This window comes from Tribolium castaneum, chromosome 3 (assembly GCF_031307605.1).
Source record: "Tribolium castaneum strain GA2 chromosome 3, icTriCast1.1, whole genome shotgun sequence".
NCBI classification, from domain to species: Eukaryota; Metazoa; Arthropoda; class Insecta; order Coleoptera; family Tenebrionidae; genus Tribolium; species Tribolium castaneum.
This window is the reverse complement of record NC_087396.1, coordinates 22,757,409-22,776,294: the sequence shown is the minus strand read 5'-3', so window position 1 is coordinate 22,776,294 and position 18,886 is coordinate 22,757,409. Positions and strand designations below refer to the sequence as shown.

The 18,886-nt window shown below is 28.3% G+C and overlaps 1 protein-coding gene, 1 long non-coding RNA gene and 1 other non-coding gene across 7 annotated transcripts in view; 2 read left to right on the top strand and 1 right to left on the bottom strand.

The window, feature by feature from the left end:
- The window catches only part of Neto (Neuropilin and tolloid-like), a 139,559-nt gene that overhangs the window by 96,474 nt on the left and 24,199 nt on the right, over window positions 1-18,886 (bottom strand). The gene's annotated exons all lie outside the window — the stretch shown is intronic.
- LOC135265614 (uncharacterized) lies at window positions 7,845-13,572 on the top strand. The gene is made up of 4 exons (XR_010333340.1): window positions 7,845-11,942; window positions 11,992-12,204; window positions 12,262-13,416; window positions 13,464-13,572. It is a non-coding gene; the product is annotated as an uncharacterized LOC135265614 (long non-coding RNA).
- Window positions 13,945-15,384, top strand: LOC107398873 (uncharacterized). Of its 3 annotated transcripts, XR_010333338.1 has the most exons (7): window positions 13,945-14,244; window positions 14,373-14,609; window positions 14,663-14,731; window positions 14,787-14,848; window positions 14,906-15,022; window positions 15,100-15,158; window positions 15,207-15,384. It is a non-coding gene; the product is annotated as an uncharacterized LOC107398873 (transcript). The 3 variants fall into 3 exon arrangements; XR_010333336.1 differs by having other exon boundaries at window positions 13,950-14,609; XR_010333337.1 differs by having other exon boundaries at window positions 13,950-14,609; window positions 15,202-15,384.

Here is an 18,886-nt window from a genome sequence, read left to right as displayed (position 1 = left end):
AATGAATTTGATATTCATGGGCAACAATGATCTTTCTGTCGGTAAGTTAAAATGTTTGATTATTTTATTACATACAATTAATTATATATATATTTTTTTAATTTTCAGATGAAACACTCATCATAAAAAACATAATTGAAGATGTAGTTATACCATTAGATCTACAACATCATTTATCATTTGCCTTCATCAATGTAGGAGATCCGCCACTAGACGATCAAGAACACTATATAAAAATAGTACATTTTTTAAATTATACGTTTAAAGTAAGATTAGATATAATATGTAATAGAACGATACTTCATATTGATATATGGAAAGTATCATATTAATTTTTAAAATATCTGTTATCTGTATTGTATTGTATTATTGTATTTATCTAAAAATCAAATAAAACACTTGTAATAAAATTATAGTTTTATTTCAACTTACAAGTTTTTCTACAAGTTGATGAAGTGTTAGCAAACAAAGGTTTTTTAATACATAATGCACACCAAAATAAATCATCCTTAACGTAATTTCCAAAATCAATTGTTCTTATTATAGTATGTTCATAACATTGTTTAAACGAAAAAATACATGAATCTTGTACATTTTTATATAAATTCTTATAAAACTTATAACAGTCTATACAATAACGAAACTTTTTGTTTACACTTTTAAATTTATAATAATTACCTTTTAAACACATTGTTGATGCACCAAAAAAAGGTAAATACAAATCGTAAACTGCAACTTCAAACATGATATGCAAGTACAAATTATCATCATCAATATATTTATCGTATTTATAATCCATCAATTTTCTGTTATTATTCTCGTAGATTTCAAGACCTTCGATGAAATCTTCATCTGAACCAGGATTTTTTGCATAATATGGTTTCTTGTTCTCGAAAATTTTCTGCCACCTTATCGTTGGTAATGCGATTAAGAATTCATGAAAAATTTTCGTTGGTATCATCGCATGTAAATATTTCAAAACTTGATATAACTTCTCTCGATTATTCCAACAATTTTCTATAATACATTTCTGACATAGAAGTTCTAGTCGATTTGGTTTCATATTAACGCAGTCACTTTAAGATTAACACCTAAATTCAATCAGACTGTTTTTATAGTTGAAATTTATCAAAAAATGTATCTATTTATATTTATGGTTAATTAACCTTAAAAAAATTAATAATTCAATTTTTTACATCTGTTTATCTACGTTTGCGGTTAACTAATCTTATCAAAATTACTCATTCTCATCCTCATCGTTTGCTTCCTCATATTTTGTATTAAAATGAATAAGTGAAGAGATTAAATTCTTTAATTGTAATAAGATTGGTTCGTTAGGACAATTAATTCCAAAAATTGATAAATCCTTTTTGCCAGCTCTAATTAAAGTATTAGTAAATTCATCATACTCATAGTAATTTTTTTTAGTAAAAAAATATATTTTTCCGTTTGTAAAACGAATTGCTCCTGTAATTTTATTTGGTATACCATTAAAATCTTTTGATATAAGTCCTAAATTTGATCTATAATTATGATGAGTGTTTATTGTTACATATTTATCATCAGAAAAAAGATATAATTGTCCATCATAATTGTTAACCATTGCTCTGATAGGTACATTTAATTTAAATTCTTGTGAAATTTTTTTAGGATATCCATATTTAAGACTCCAATTTGGCAAAGAAACAATATAAATCATATCATTTATAATTAATAAAATTTCATCGGAGGAAGGTCGTCTAGCAATAGCAGTAATTTTAGTAAAATTTTTAGGTAAAAATGTTAGCCAAGTTATAATTTTCATTGGTTGACCGTAATCTTTCATATTATTAAAATCTATTATCCAAAACCATTCATTATAAATAATATATAAATGACTTTGAATAATTAAAAAATGATTAAATTTTTTTAGCGAACATAAATCAGGAATTAAAGGTATTTTATTTATTTGTATTTTTGTTGTTGTTGATGGTGTTGTTGTTGTTGTTGTTGTTGTTGTTGTTGTTGTTGTTGATGATGATAATGATGTTGTTAGATTTTTTATTGAATATGTGGTACTCGAATTGTGAATCACTTTTGGGTCAGTTAAAATTGGGTAACCATATAAACTTGTTATACCATATATATCATCAACATGAAGATCTAAAGTATTAAGAGATTTACTTAACTTATAATAAGGAAACATTATAGCATCTTTATTTGTACTGTGAGAAAGTCCTAATGTATGACCTATTTCATGTAATAAAACTACTAATAAATTAACTGAATCATTTTGTTGTGAAAAATTATCTTCATCATGTATTTTGTAGGACCAATTTTCACTTGAGTCTAAATGTATTTCCGTAAAATTAGTTACACCATCGGGAAAATATGCGTGAGCTAACACATTACCTTTTCCATCAAAATTTGCAAAACATTTTTGAATATTATTCATTATATAAAATGTATGCTCAGTCGATGTAAATACGATAAATATATTAGCATTTTCAGGTTGACGAGTTTCAAAAAATTTTAAACTAGTATGTTTTTGCCAAATCTCAAATGCCCTTACAGCTACTTTGCGTTCAAAACGACTATTTGTATATATCATCCAATTTAATGAGGTTTTATTCCACTTTGTTAAATGCAATGTATATTCAGATAATACATCTTTCATTCCACATCTCGGCTGTTTTATGAAATTGAGTGTTTCGTTGTTAATTTTTCCGGTAGAAGGTAAATTATATGTACGTTGAAATTCTAGTAAGGCATCAGAAAAATTATTTTCATTAAATTTTAACTCTTCAAAAGTTCTGTTTTCTTCAGTTTGATTTTCACGTTGTAGATATCCAAAATTTGTTAAGTACTGAGATAAATATCGGTTTGTACAGTTTGTATTATCATCATTACCGTTCACTTCACTAACAACACTTTTACAAGATGAATACCCAATTAAAGTTATAATAATAACGATAATAATTCGCGTCATGTTTTCAGATGTATTACTTTCGTGAAACTAAGCAAAATAGGAATATTTTTTTAAAATACTTAATCTTCTCTCCCTTCAAAAAAATATATTTAATAAAACAGCCAATCAAAACATAATAACGTCGCGTGTGACGTCACAGCAGTCACGTTTATGGTGGAGGGGGGAATTTAGATTTTTCAAAATGGCGGATATTTCAAATATTGGTGGCAAATTCAAAAATCTAAAATCGCGAAAATTTAAAAGTCTGTACTTAAAATTTAAAAATTACAAAAATGTAAAAATAGGAGGCAGGAAAAATAAGGAACAAGAAATTAACAAATAAAAACAAATTTAAACTAGTTTCATTTATAAAGTTTATTTTTACAAGAACATAAGTTTATATAACAGAAAAGTATATAAAACTACATCATACATTATTACGATTACAAACATCATAATTCCTACTAGTAAAACGGTGTAACAAAGAATATAAAATTACATTAATTATTATACCTAATAACACTGTAACTCCTACTATTACACAAATTAAAAAAAAGGTAAAATTTTGGTTATTTATTAAATTATTAGCTTTAGTTATGTTTTCAATTGTATTAAATCTTTTAAAAAAGTCATCATAATGTGATAATTTATTTTTGGTTACTATAGAAGATGCAGATAAATTTTTATATTGTTGAGAACTTAACATGATATCGATTTTATCACTTTTAAGTAAGTATTTCCAATCCGTATCATGATACTGTCTGTTTTTAAAAACCAGCCGTAATTTGTAAGGAATTACAAAAGATGACAGAAATTCCGTTGTCACTGTTTGGTTCACCACATTCGTTTCATTATTGTTGAGTAGGTGGTCACTTGGGATTTTCATTTCATACACTATGTTTAACGAAGTTTGATTTTGATGAAGTTCATACCAATTTTCAGGCCATGTAGAATTTAATTTATTGAAACAAATGTATGATTCGACGATGTCCTTGGTTGGAGGATGGTAATAAATATACACTATGTTTTGAAACAAAGTTCCAAAAACAATTAGAAAATTCGGATTCATCTTCACTCTTTGTTTGCAGTGTTTGCACTCTTACAAAGAAAACACGATTCAGCTGATGGTGGTGGTCCGTCGTTTACATCTACATCAGCACTTAACACATAATGTTCCAAACAGGGTAACGCGCTCCTTATATTATCATCATCTTGATAAAACTCTGGTAGATGTCCATAAATTTCAAATAAATCCATTCGGTGTATTTTCAAAAGTTCTTGTCGCATGAGATTTCGAAGATAAAGAATTATTTGTTCACATTCTAATACTTGAGCTAATAATGTATTATTAGTACTCATTATTATTAAAAGTGTGCATGTGACTAAAATAAACACCCTCACAATAATTCTTTTATACCTATCCAGCTATCCTTATCAGTTGGAAACCCTAACCACCGTACAAGAACTTTATCTCCTTTGCGGTTTAATATTTTTTCTACCAAATATTCGTCCTTGAAATTTGTTTTTTTTAGTTCTGCTTGATAAAATCCTCCTTTTATTGGTTGACCTTCTAAATCTTCCAATAGGTATGTCACCGGATTTGTCAGATTTACTTTTATTATCTTAAAAATTTCTGTGCTCCAGTTAGGGGTATATCCTTTTTCAAATAAAAATTTTTCTTTGCTTATACGCACAAAATCTCCAATTTTAAATTTTTGATTAGAATCAACAATTTTTAATCTATTATATTTACTCATTAATTCATGCTGATTTGAACTATTTACTTCAATAGGAGCTTTTCCAGTTGTACGATGCTTTGACGCATTATATTCTTTAGCAATTTTTTCAATTTTATCAATCCATTTATATGTTCCTAATAATAAACATAATTTGAATATTTTTGTTTTAATTGTACGAATTACGCGTTCAGCTATTGCAGCTTTTTTAATGCTAAATGTACGATAGTGGTTAATTTTAAATTGTTGCATTAGTTTTTTAAAATTTGAATTAAAAAATTCAGTTCCAGCATCCGTTTGTAAATTCTCTGGAGTTAATTGTTGTTTTTTATTTTCTAATAAAATGGATTTCATTGCTTTTGTCACCTCCGGAGCTGATTTTGTTTTTAAGGGTTTTAACCAAACAAATTTAGAAAAACAATTGATAACAACTAATATGTATTTATATCCTCTGTTTTGTTTTGAATACTTTTGAAAATCAGCTATATCAGCTTGCCAGAGATCATTTAAATGTTTAATAATAGTATGTCTTCTTTTAAAGTTGCGACGAGCGTTAGAAAAAAGTTCATTTACAATTTGTTCTTTTACACTGAAATTTTGCTTTGCTAATTTTTTCATTTTTTATACCTGTTGAGTCTAGTTCACTTCTTTTTTCTTCTTTTTTTGATACACTGTTTCAACACTTTCACTAACTTTATCATCAACGACCGGCTCTAAACTTCTTTTGTTCTTCTTTTTCTTCTTTGACAATGGAGAAGATGGTGATGATGATGATGATTGTGAGGGATTTGTGGTTCTTAATCGGCTAATATCTAATGATAAATGATCATTAATTTGTTTAACCAACATATTAATAGCATTTGTGTGGGATTCAATTATTTTTGACCACTCATTTTTTACTTCAATGAATTGATTTTGTACATGCTGAATTTCCGAATGAATATTATCCACTTTTTCTTTAATGCCCTGTTGTAATGTTTTTAAACTGTTATTTTGTTGTTCTAAAGTATTATTAATAATTTTGTATTTTTCATTCCAAATTCGATCACCTTCAGCAATATTTCCATTTAAGTCCTTTAATGCTTTAACATATCCTTTTTCTCTTAATAAATAATCCAAAAATTTTCTTTTTAATTCTAAAAATTGTAAATTTTTGTTTGTTAGATCATCTTGCAAAATTTGAAATTTTTCCGTAAAAACGTTTTCAATATTATCAATATATTTTTTATTTGCTACATCCATTGCTTTTACTGGTAATTGCACATTTGTAATTTTTTTATTTTCCATGTCGTAATCACCGTCTTTTGTAAACTTAAACGCGTACACAATTTGCTTCCGTTGATTTGTACCAGTTAAACCTGCTAAATTTCTATGTAATGATGTTTCACGCCCGAACACATCGATAGGCATCTTAACGATAAATGATTTTTTTTTACTGTGCTTTTTAATATATAACCCCTTCTTCTCTTAATTCATCTTCAATTTCATATATTTCATTAATATTATTATCATTTCCAGCCTGTAATTCCCCATGTAAATATGCTAATCTTGTTACTAATTCATTTATATCATTCCAATATTTCACTTCAACGGGTTTTTCGTTATATATACAATTTCGTATGCGATTTAATTTGAAGTTTCGTTTTGATAAAGTAGGAGACATTAACCCTTTTCCTGTTTGTTTTGAAGTTGTGTTTTCTCTTTGTTTTGAAATTGTTTGAAGTTTTGTAGGATTTTTCTTAACTAATGGTTTTATGTATTTTAAATATTTATAATTTTTACTTCCTTTTATTCGACTAAATTTATTCTCAGGATCAATTCGATGCAAATTTGTAAGTTTAATAATTCTTAAATAATTATTCATATCATTAATAGAAATTTTTTTTTCATTTGGGCGTTTATGAAATACTAATTCATAAAGTCCATCAGTACCTTGAAACATATCATTACCTATTTGTAAAAAACCGTTATTTTTAATTTTCAAAACTTTTCTTCCTAATTTCATACTGTCATTAATAGGATTTATTTTTGGACCATAGATTTTATCATGTTTGTTTGTTTTCAATAATTTTAACGTCTGCTGTATTATATCATCTTTTTCAATATTATCAGTATCAGAATCATTACTGTTATCTCCTTTATCTTCTTTTTTAATCTTATCTTTATCATCATCATCATCATCATCATCATCATCATATTTAGAATCAACATGGTTATCTTCTTTTTTTAGATGATCTTCGTCCATGTCTTTTTTTATCTTATCTTGTTCTCGAGGTTTTGTTAAATGTGAAACAATATTCGTAAGCGTATTTGAAACAGGTTTAAAAAATTGATTTAACGATTCATCTTGATTTTTTTGATAATTTCTAATTGCTTTATATTTGTTTCTAACAATATTTGCAGTTTCTAATATTTTTTTTTTGATACGTTTTTTTTGCGGAGATAATGTAGTATCCATTTCGATGGTTTATTTACTACTGATTATGTTTTCAATAATAAGGTATATTTATATATTATATTAAAATAAATTGATCGAAACCTTTCCGATAACGACCAGCTGTAATTTCATCTTCTTTATTTATAACAAGAAAACCATATTTATTTTTCCAACATTCATCGCATATGTTTTTAAATTTTGCAAAACTCATATCTGTTCCAACATGTTCTTCGTATATATATTTTAAATTTTTTTCATCTTGTTTTAATAAAATTAAAAAATTTACATTGTCACGTAATAAATGTTTAGGAATTTTAACATATGTTTGTGATAAATAAAACATGTCTAATCCTCGATGACGTCCCATACAAAAAAACGATCTTATTTTATTCTGATTAGATGTGGCAACATCGTCAAATATAAAAATAGAATTTGTTTTACATTTGTTTGGGGATATTATTTTTTCATTATCATCATATTGGTAATACCCTATTTCTTTAACTTTATTTAAAACTGATTTAAGTAACTGATATTTTATCTGGTATAGTGATTTACAATATATATACAAATTTTCAAATTTCAATCCATTCGGATGAAAAATTAAACTTAACATTATATTTGTTTTTCCACTTCCGGATGGTCCACATATTATACAACGAATTGAATTTGGAAACAATCGACCATGTTTATAATGTAATTTTAATTCGCTTGTATTAATATTTTCATAATTGATAACCGGTAAGGAAAATTTTTGTTTAATGACACGCATAATTAGTATTCTTGTTACAATGGACTATGAACTGATACTAAACAAATTTTTTATCTGCAACACTATAAATTGATGTTTGTTTTACTAATTTAGTCAGTTAGTGCTTAATGGCGAGAGGTGAAGGTTTACTTAATAGCAGCATAAACAAGTTACCGATCGAATTGCATCTTCCGGGGTATCAATACTGTGGTCCTGGTACAAAGTTAGCAAAAAGACTTAATCGACAAGATCCAGGAATAAATAAACTTGATCAGTATTGTAAAGTTCACGATATAGAATACTCTAAATCAAATAATTTGAAAGATAGACATAAAGCTGATCAAATTTTGGAAAACAAAGCCTGGTCACGTGTAATATCAAAAGACGCTAAATTTGGTGAAAAAGCAAGTGCGTGGTTGGTAACAAATATTATGAAACTAAAAAGAAAACTCGGAATGGGTATTAAAAGAACAACAAAGAAGAAAACAATTAAGAAGAAAAAAACTCGTAAATGCCAAAGAGGAATAAAAAGAACTCGTAAATGTGGAAGAGGAATGAAAAAAACACGTCAACAACAACAACAACAACAACAACAACAACAACAACAACAACAACAACAACAACAACAACAACAACATAATGGAAAGACAAAAATGAATTTAAGAAAAAGATGTAATACAAAAAAACGAATTGGATTTCAAGCTGGTATTATTAATAGTCTAAGAAAACGTGGTTTAACAGAAAATCATAAAATAAGTACTATTCTAAAACACGCACGAGCAGCAGTTAAGGCAGCAGGAGGGAAAAAAAATATTAAAGTCCCTAGAATTATCCCTATTAAAAAAGGAGGACTTATACCACTTTTACCTTTAATTTTTGGTGGACTTAGTGCACTAGGAAGTTTAGGTGCTGGTGCTGCTACAGTGGCTCGTGCAGTAAATAATGCAAAAAGTGCACAGAAAAAATTAGAAGAAGCACAACGGCATAATAAAACTATGGAAGCAATAGCTATTGGAAAAAAAGGAAGCGGTCTATATTTAAAACGTTTGCGAAAAGGATATGGCTTATTTTTAAAAAAATTTTCAAAAAACTCCCAATAAAGCTACCCAAGAAAGCATTAACTAATCAAAATTTACTAAAATATGCTAAAATCTTAAAACTTACAGATTTTCGAGGTGTATTTATGAAAGATAAATTACCACAACATTGTTTTAATTATGAAAGTGGAATAGTAAATCTTGATGATAATAAAGGAGAAGGCACACATTGGGTAGCTTATAAAAAAAATAAAAAAATTGTGCATTATTTTGATAGTTTTGGCAACTTTAAGCCACCAAAATCCCTAATTAATTATTTTAAAAACTGTAAAATTTATTATAACCATGATAAATTTCAAAATCTAACCTATAATTGTGGACATTTGTGTTTAAAATTTCTATATAATATGAAACATAATTAAATTAAATCAGTTTCATTCTAACAGTTGTCATGTTTGTTCTTCTTTTATTTACTGATACGAAAAGTGTTTTGAGTGTTAATCTGTCACCACCAATTTATATTGATAATAATTATATATATTCTCTAGCACTAATTGGATTAGATACTTATAATCACATACCAAATATTGAAGATGGTACTGATAAGTTATATTATAACACAATAACCAAAAATCCTTCAAATAATCAAATTGTTAGAACACAAAACGTAATTCGTCTTCCTAAAGGAACATTTGAAATTTCAGATATCGAAAAATACATTCAAGATAATTTAGTTGGAAGTGAAGTAAGTGAGAAAGAAAGAAATACATTTTTTTCATTAAAACCAAATATAAATACATTAAAGTGTGAAATAAAAAGCATATACGAAATAGACTTTACGCCAGCTGATTCAATTTCTAAAATCCTAGGCTTTTCCAATAAAATATTACAAGCAAATCAATTACATGAAAGCGATTTACCTGTAAATATTATCAAGGCAAATTCAATAAGGGTAGACTGTAATATAATAGAAGGCTCATATTTAAACGGAAATTTATATCATAGTTTATATCAAAGTCCAATTACTGTAAGTCCAGCTGAACAAATTGTAATAAGTCCCCAAAATCATATTTATTTACCTATAGATAGACAACAAGTCATAGAAAATATTACCCTAAAACTTGTTGATCAAAACAGTGAATTAATTGATTTTAACGGGCAAACAATCAATATTCAATTAGCATTAAAAATTGAAAGAAAATAATATTGAATATGAGATTAATCTATAAAGATGAGAGTTCCACCAGTTTCTTATCAGTACCAAATGAACCATCTAGCCGTTCATTAGCTATAACAAGTGGTTCTTCAAAAAACTTAAAATCTACAAAAAAACTAACCTTAAAATCGAAAACAAAATTAACCTCAAAAAGTATCAAGATTTTAAAATCATTAGGTTACAATGTCGTTAATATCAAACGTACTCCAAATCTTTCGAAAACCTACACAAGACGAAAGTATTGAAAGGACAGAAGAACACACATATAATCCTCAAAATCAACTATTTAGAAATAATGATCGCATAAATTTTATTATTAATCAAGAAAACGTATGGATATTATGGAAAAAATCATATATTAAAATCAATTGTACCTTAGAATGGGATCCACTTCCTGCAAACACAACTGAAGAAGCATTTGGTCAAGTTACTTTAACCAATAATATCGGTCCATTTTTATTTGATTCTATTTCATATTACCTTAATAATACTGAAATAGATAGTGTAGACCAAGTTGGTTTGGTTTCAACAGTTAAAACATATCTTTGTTTTATGAAAAATGAATTTGAGGAATATCAGTCTCTAGGATGGACAAAAAATTTAAATGATCAACTTTATACATTTGATCCGAGAACTAAAAAGTTTTCTCTTAAATTAAAATTATCTCAAATGTTAAATTTACCATTTACTTATGAACGTATTATGTGTGGCACTCATAAAATAAGTTTAGTAAGATCTAGAACAGATGATAATTGTTATGTGAGTACAGGAGTAAGAAAAGCTCGAATTACTATAACAGATATGAATTTAGTAGCTTTACATGTTTATCCTGCTGCTAAAATTCAACTTCAGTTACTTGATTCAATAAAAAAAAATCGTGCAATTCCATTAGCTTTTCAAAAATGGGAAATACAGTCTAAGGATTTACCAGACGCTAAAACAACTTCATGGAAAATTCAAACCATTCAACGTGTTGAACGTCCTAATTGGATTATTGTATTTTTTCAAACTGAACGAGATTTTAATTCACGAAAAAATAGCACTCATTTTGATCATATTAACTTACAAAATATAAGATTAAAAATTAACAGCAGATATATTCCTTACGATAAGTGGAGACTTGATTTTACAAAAAATTATTATGAAGAAGCTTATGATGCTTATACTGAGTTTTATAAAACCTATTATCAAAAAAATCGCCATCAACCATTTTTAAATTATAATGAATATAAAAATTCACCTTTATTTATAATTGACTGTACGACTAATGTACACGAAAATGCTTTCTCTTCCGAAATGGATGCCACAATCGAAATTGAAAGTTCAGAAAATTTTCCAATTCATACAAAAGCCTACTATATAATTATTCAAGATCGAGTCGGAAGTTATAATGCAATATCAGAAGCAATTACCATGTTTCCATAATCTTAATTTAGATTAGATTCGTTCAATTTAGTTTAATTTAGTTTAATTTAGTTTAGTTTAATTTAATTTAATTATAGTAATTTTAAATGAAAATTCAATAAGTATGAGTCATTATCGTTCGAGTATAAATTTAGAACCAACTGCAGATAAGAAATATTATATAAAAAAAAACAACTGTTTCCATGTATCAGAACATCTTGGGGTTTTTAACACAAAACACGATGACAAAATTGAATACAGGTTTCAACGTTAAAGAAAAGAACAAAAAAAATGAAAAGAATGAAAAGAACAAAAAAAACCAAAATAATGAAGAGGAGGAAATTAATAAAGATATTTCTTGGGACGTACGAGTAATTAAAAAAGGCGATGACTTTTCACTTCTTTTATCGTTTTTTTGTAAGTGATAATAAATTTAATTTTTAGATTTCAATTCTGATTTTTTCAGTTACTTACGCTTTTAATGCAATAGGATTTTTAATAATAATGATAATGTGTTTTTCCAAAAAAACATATATTACAATGGCTGGGTATTATGGAGCTTTAATGGGATTAGCAGTATCGATATTTCACTACGGTCTAAGTTTATTCTTTACATTCCTAAGGACTAACAAAACTGACACTTCCATTTTAATTTCTTCTTTATTAATATGTATTTCAGGTAAAACAATATTTTTAGCATTTAATATTAAAATTATATTCATTTTTTGATTTTCAGCATTGGTGTTGTATATCAATTGGATAATGTTTTTTTATAAATTTTATAACTTTCAAAATCAAGCGTGTATATTAATTACAAAAAATAAAAAATCTAATCCTTATTTTGTATTTTTATTATTATTCCTTCCAAACTTATATATAACATTAAAATTTATCTTGTTTTAATCAGTTTTATAATGGTTATCGACTTGTTCGGACGTAACTCAATATCATCAGGATATACTCGTAATATCCTAAATGATAAATTTGAGAACATAATTAATAATATAATACCCACTGAAATTGATGATAAATTAAATAAATCAATAAACAAAATAGAAAAACATATTTTCGATTTAACTAAAAAAATAAACAAAATAAATAATCTCTTTGAAAAAGAGAAAACCAACTTAACAATCAATAAGGAAATAATTGAAAATCATTTTAATAAAATGGAACAATATACTCGTAAAATCCTAAATGATAAGTTTGAGAACATAATTAATAATATAATACCTATTGAAATTGATGATAAATTAAATAAATCAATAAACAATATAGAAAAACATATTTTCGATATAACTAAAAAAATAAATATAATAGATAATCTATTTAAAAAAGAGAAAACCAACTTAATAATCAATAAGGAAATAATTGGAAATCATTTTAATAAAATGGAACAAATTTTATTTGATTTACATAAAGTATTTGAGAAGTTTAAACAATATGATAAAGAGATGAACAGTAAAATAGGAATCTTAGATAGTAAACTTAAAAATATTAACAATATTATTAATTCAATTACCAATGTGCTAGATAAAAGAATGAACAATAAAATTACAACTATACTTGACACTCATATGAATAATAAAATTGATATCAAATGGAAAATGTTAATGAATAATACTAATGAACTAACGAATCGAATTAAAAAATTGGAAAAAGAATATAACACATTAGATAAAAAAAGAACGACCATACCAAAAACTATAACTAACAGCAAAAAAATGAAAAATACAAATAAAAAACAAACCAACGAAAAAATTGATTCTTATGAGAATACTGAAATAGATGATGTTAAAATAGAACCTTTACCCCACAATAAAAACAAATGTCTTCCAGGTTACCAAGCTGACAAGCATGGGCATTGTAGAGAAGTATATTAAACATGTCTGTAAGTATTACGAAAAATAATTTCAATATTTATGTATATTTTTTTAGTTTTAGGCTTATAGGTACCTTATTCTACAAGAATTAAATAAAAATATACAATTAGTAAAATACAATTATAACAACATGTAATAATGAAATAATAAATTATTAATGAACATTCCCTTCTTGTTAGTCACAAGGTTACACGTGTAATATTATTGTGATTTGTGGTTTTTTATCTTATCAATTACTATCTTGCTCCTAATTAAAATTTATTTATCAACGGAAATTGTGGTTAGAAACATTCTATTTCTGTTAGTCATAGGGTTACACGTGTGATATTTATTGTGGTTTGTGGTTTTTTATCTTATCAATTACTGTCTTGTCTATAACTTTGTTATTATGATTAGTCTTTGTTACTGTGATTTGTGATTTTTATCTTATCAATTACTATCTTGCCCTAATTAAAATTTATTTATCAACGGAAATTGTGGTTTTCATGTCTCATCCTGTTGTTCAACCCAACTTTATATAAAGACGTTCATGTACATGGTATTTCGAGTAGTGTCTAGTCAAACGTAGTGTAGTCGAAAAACTGTCTTAAAAAAATATATATATAATGTCGTTATAATGTCGTTACCAAATATTGAATTTCGATTAACTACACTAGAACTTGAAGAATTCTTAAGCAGTGTATACGACCTCAAAGAAAAAATAATTCTCCAAAAAGTATGGAAGACGTTAGCAAATTTAAATTCAAATGGACGGAAATCTTTTTTGAGTGGAGGATACGCAGCATTCATAAAAGGCTACACAACAGCGTATACAGACGTGGATATTTATATAGAAGGTAATCCACGTAAAGAAGAGATCACTGATCTCACAAAATACTATAACATAAACAATTCGAATATTATCACATATTTCGAAATGGAGACGTCGAATCTAAATATCTTATTTAATTTTATATACGTAAAGCGACCTTGGGATAATATCATAATAAATGCTCTGCAGATAATTAGTGAATTTGATATAAATATATGTAAAATCGCATATTTTCCAATCGAAATCAACGGAGGGTTAAAAATACAATTAGTTGAAATGGTATTATCCAGTAAAGATTTATCATTTCAAAAAGCAAAAACGGCAGAACGGGCTCTAAAATATGAACTACGATTAAAAGAAAATATATCAGAAAAACTGCTTGCTATACAGGTAAGGAAAACTTTATTCGTTTTATTAATTTGTTACTTAATATTTTATTTTAGAAATCGATTAATTCAAATCCAAAAATATATATAAATTTGAAAGAAAACGCTACTGTAGAAGACAAAGATGTATAATCAATTTTAAATATCCATTTATAAATAATAATAATAGCAATTGTTTTAGGCTATGTTCCGAAGATTAAAAAGCCACTTTGAAAAAAATAAATCAACTTCTTTTCAGGATACGTAAGTTTTTATCTTGTATGTACAATAAGAAACTTTTGATTTTATTTTTTCTTCTAGATCTACTGACGGACTGATGAATTGCGTATCATTAACATCATCATCATCATCATCTACAAGCCTACCATTAGGACTTATGACACCAGCAAAGGAAACCTCTAATTTTTTTCAGGAAAAGTAAGTTTCCATTTTACATATAAAATAAGTATATTTATTTAATAATTCCAAATATAATTTTTTCTTTTCATTCTCAGATCAACCGATAGATGTGAGAAGGACAACAACAAAAAGAGCGCTGATTTTTTTAGGATAAGTAAGTTTTTCATTTTATATGTTTAGTTTTTTTTCTTTTTAAGTTCAGTTCAACAGATGGAATCATCGCCAATAGGGGAGGACCACTGCGCTTCACATCATCAACAGGATTCAGGCTTTAGGACAGAGGACGATCTCCAGAAGTCCAAAAATCCACACCACTGTTGTTAGACGTCGTCATAATCTTTTTTTAACTTTATTATTATTAGCCAGTCTAAAAACAAAAAGTCAAGCCGAAGGTTATTGGGGGGTTGTTAGGGGAAAATCCTAGACACAGACCAGATCACCTCTCTCAACCCCCCGCAAAAAAACCTTCGGCTTGACAAAAAAAAAAAAAAAAAAAATAAATAAAAAAAATAAAAAAAACCTACCTATACCTACCCTACCTATACCTACCTACCTCGTTTGTACCGTATGTAAATATATGATATATTGTATGTTATTTTGTTTTAATATATTATTTTTAAAATACTCATATTAATGTAAAATATTATTTTATAAATACATAATGTGTTACATATTATTGTTTTTTTTTCTGAAAACAAAAAAAATAATAATCCTAATCAGGATTTAAACCTCGATTTCCTTATCGATAAAATAATGACTTTCCTTTATTAGTTATTAGTGACAAGCGTGATTTTCTGATATTTTGCTTAACTCAATACAGCATGTTTTGCTCGATTTCCTTATCGATAAAATAATGACTTTCCTTTATTAGTTATTAGTGACAAGCGTGATTTTCTGATATTTTGCTTAACTCAATACAGCATGTTTTGTATACTTCATGTATTCAAAATTGCACATTTCAAAAATCATATATTCAAAATTTCACAACCCCAAAAACCAAAAATTTCACAACCCCAAAATTCGCAAACGCGCGGGGGTGTGTGGTGTGTTGCGTCGGTCGGGTCGGTCGGCCATCATCATCTGATATTGGCGGGAAGTTTAAAAAATAAAAAAAAAATAATTAAAATGGAGGCCAGCAGCGCCATCTTTGATTGAAGGCGGCGGCGCTGACTGACGGCAGCGCGCCATCTAGCGAAAAGCTTGCAGACCGTACCGTGGCGCCATCTAACGTGAGAATTTAAACCGAATTTGTGACGACATCGGCGCTTATATCCTACTGAAGCTCAAACTTGTCGATTTTTATTTATTTACATTTCATCATAGAATGGGTTTTCTTTACCGCCGCATTTACTTGATTAAACCCGCGCCACAATAGCACTTGGTTAAAAGTTGCAAATTTGAAGTACTTGCCATGATGCATCAAATTTCGTGATTAATCACGTTATTTGTTCGATCAAAAGTCGGTTTTGCCCAAAGCAAGAACTTTTGGTAGAAGGAAGTTCGATGATTAATTATTTATCTAAACAGTCGTCGAGGAGATAATATCGGATTGTTGAGACTGGCGGATAATGCGGACAAAAAGTTCATTTCGAGTGACCTAAGGGCATATAAGAAAGTCCACGATCGATCGACGATGTCCGGCTCTATTAAATTTTACGAAGCTTTTGCTCGCAATATAAGCCAGCCGCCTGTTGAAGATTTTCCACGAGTCATCGCGAAAAATGAAAACTTCATATTTGTCTATTATTAGAGGCGGAATGCGCCGATTCTGCTCACTAGACTTGGCCTATTTCACTCAATCCGAATTTTATTTATAGGCGCAATTAGAGGATTGGGACGCTCTAATTAGCGGAATTTATTTTTACCCTGACCTCCAAACATTCGAAAAATTGTTGCCAAAGCTTTGATGTTATCAAAACGCCATTCGTTGCATTTTTAAACAAGGTACAGTCAGATGATTAAAATAGACACGGCGAAAGCTATTTCCTAAATTAGAGTGGTGGCCACATTGTTGTTGTTTTTAGTGACATTCCGTGTAGGGATTTTCTCAATTTTTCCAGAAACAAAGCTTGTTAAAAGAGATTACTATGATAATAAACCGACAATCGCTCTCTAGGGCTTTAATAAATTTTTTGTTTTTTCTTGGCAACACAAACTTAATTTTTTAAGGGGCATCCAGGGTAAAGATTTTCTCAAATTTGGCAGAAAACAAAACGACTTGAAATCGGTACAAAATACTAAACCAATAAAAACTCCAATGCTTTACTAACTGCTTTATTTTTTTTTCCTAAAATTTTTGCTAATATTTTTTTTCAAATAAAAAAATTTATAGAAAGAGCTTTAAATTAAAAAAATACGAAACTGAAGAACTCTTTTTATGGTTTTACTGAATTTTTCCGATTTTCTTGTGCCATCCTTTAGAGAATTTTTTCAGAAAAAAAAGCATCCGGACGTTAACTGAAAAAATCGAAATAAAATCACACAAAAATTTAAGAATCGCTCTCGTCGGGCTATAATATTATGGAGAATGGTCTAAATATTTAGCATCGCCGATTGCGAAAACCTTGAAAGGCTATAAAGATTATAGCCGCTAATACCGATTTTATTTCGCCCGTTTCGTGCCAGGAACGTATTCCATTCAGTTCCCAAAGCGTGTGGGTAAACATAAATAAAAATGCCCGTTTTACGAGACTAACTTTTAACTTAATTACGCGATTTCGCCGAAAAACAACGACTCGAGAACACTTCCAAAAGTTTCAATAATGTCTTGGACGAGATGTAATAAATAATCTATTATATATCCTCAGCAGGCCATCTTGGGAGATTTGTGTCTCTCATTTATCTTATCGGGACAAAAACAAATAAATTGACGGGACAACAGGAGCAGGTGTGACGTCACTTGCCGGGTTAAACATAAAATATAATAGATCGAAGCCGTGGAGGTCATTAACAAAATAGGTCGGCGGGTTCCCGCAGGAACAAGAAAGTGGCAGTGAACAGCTTAGCGTTGCGAAATGTGGATTAGCTCTAGTTATTATCCTTCCTAGAAATGTATTCACCAAACTGTCAGTTCGCCCCTCCTTGGGGAGCAGGAGAATGTCAAACAGCCACAACAAACAACTTTGTTATTATTTCCTCATTCAAAAATCTTTTGTCAAGCTTGTTTAAAAAATTCGCAGCGAAATTCATTAAACTTTCGGCGCGATTAATAATTAATTGCGAATGCTAAGCAATTTTCGCGTATACTTTAATATCTCGTGAATATTTATGATTTTAACAGCTCATAAGGGATGTAGTTGCGGCGAGCTGATAATTTTTTAAATTAAAACGCTTTCCCAAGTTTCGGGCGCAAATACCTGCAAGGAAACCCAATCTGTTGCGGAAAAGCGCTAACCTAATTTTGAAAATTTCAGCCTTTATTATCGGAAGTTGGAGGCGCCTCGAATGACATTTAAATTAGCTGAAAGTGCGCTGAAGGAAAAATCGGAGCGACGTATCGGTAGTGAATGTCATAAATTAATTTCAGACGATGCTTTGAAGTTAATAGTCAAGCTATTACTTTCATTGGCTATATAAAGAACCATTTCAATGACACGCTAAGTTAATTATGGCTAAAGCATAGCTTCCAGCTTGAGTGCTCGCTGCGAACTTATAAGTAGAGGTATAATGACAGCTTAATTTGAATCTTGAATGTTATAAACTTTGGCATAAGACCCAAAACGTGAAATAGACTAAGTAGTTGAGACAGTGCCGAAGTTTTGATTTATTTTCACTCTTACAGGGCAAACTGTGTCAATTTCGCAAGTTCCCCAAGCCCGCGATTAAAATTCGGCCCAGGTGCCATAAATCATATTTAACTCCGACACTGTTTAAGCTAATTAT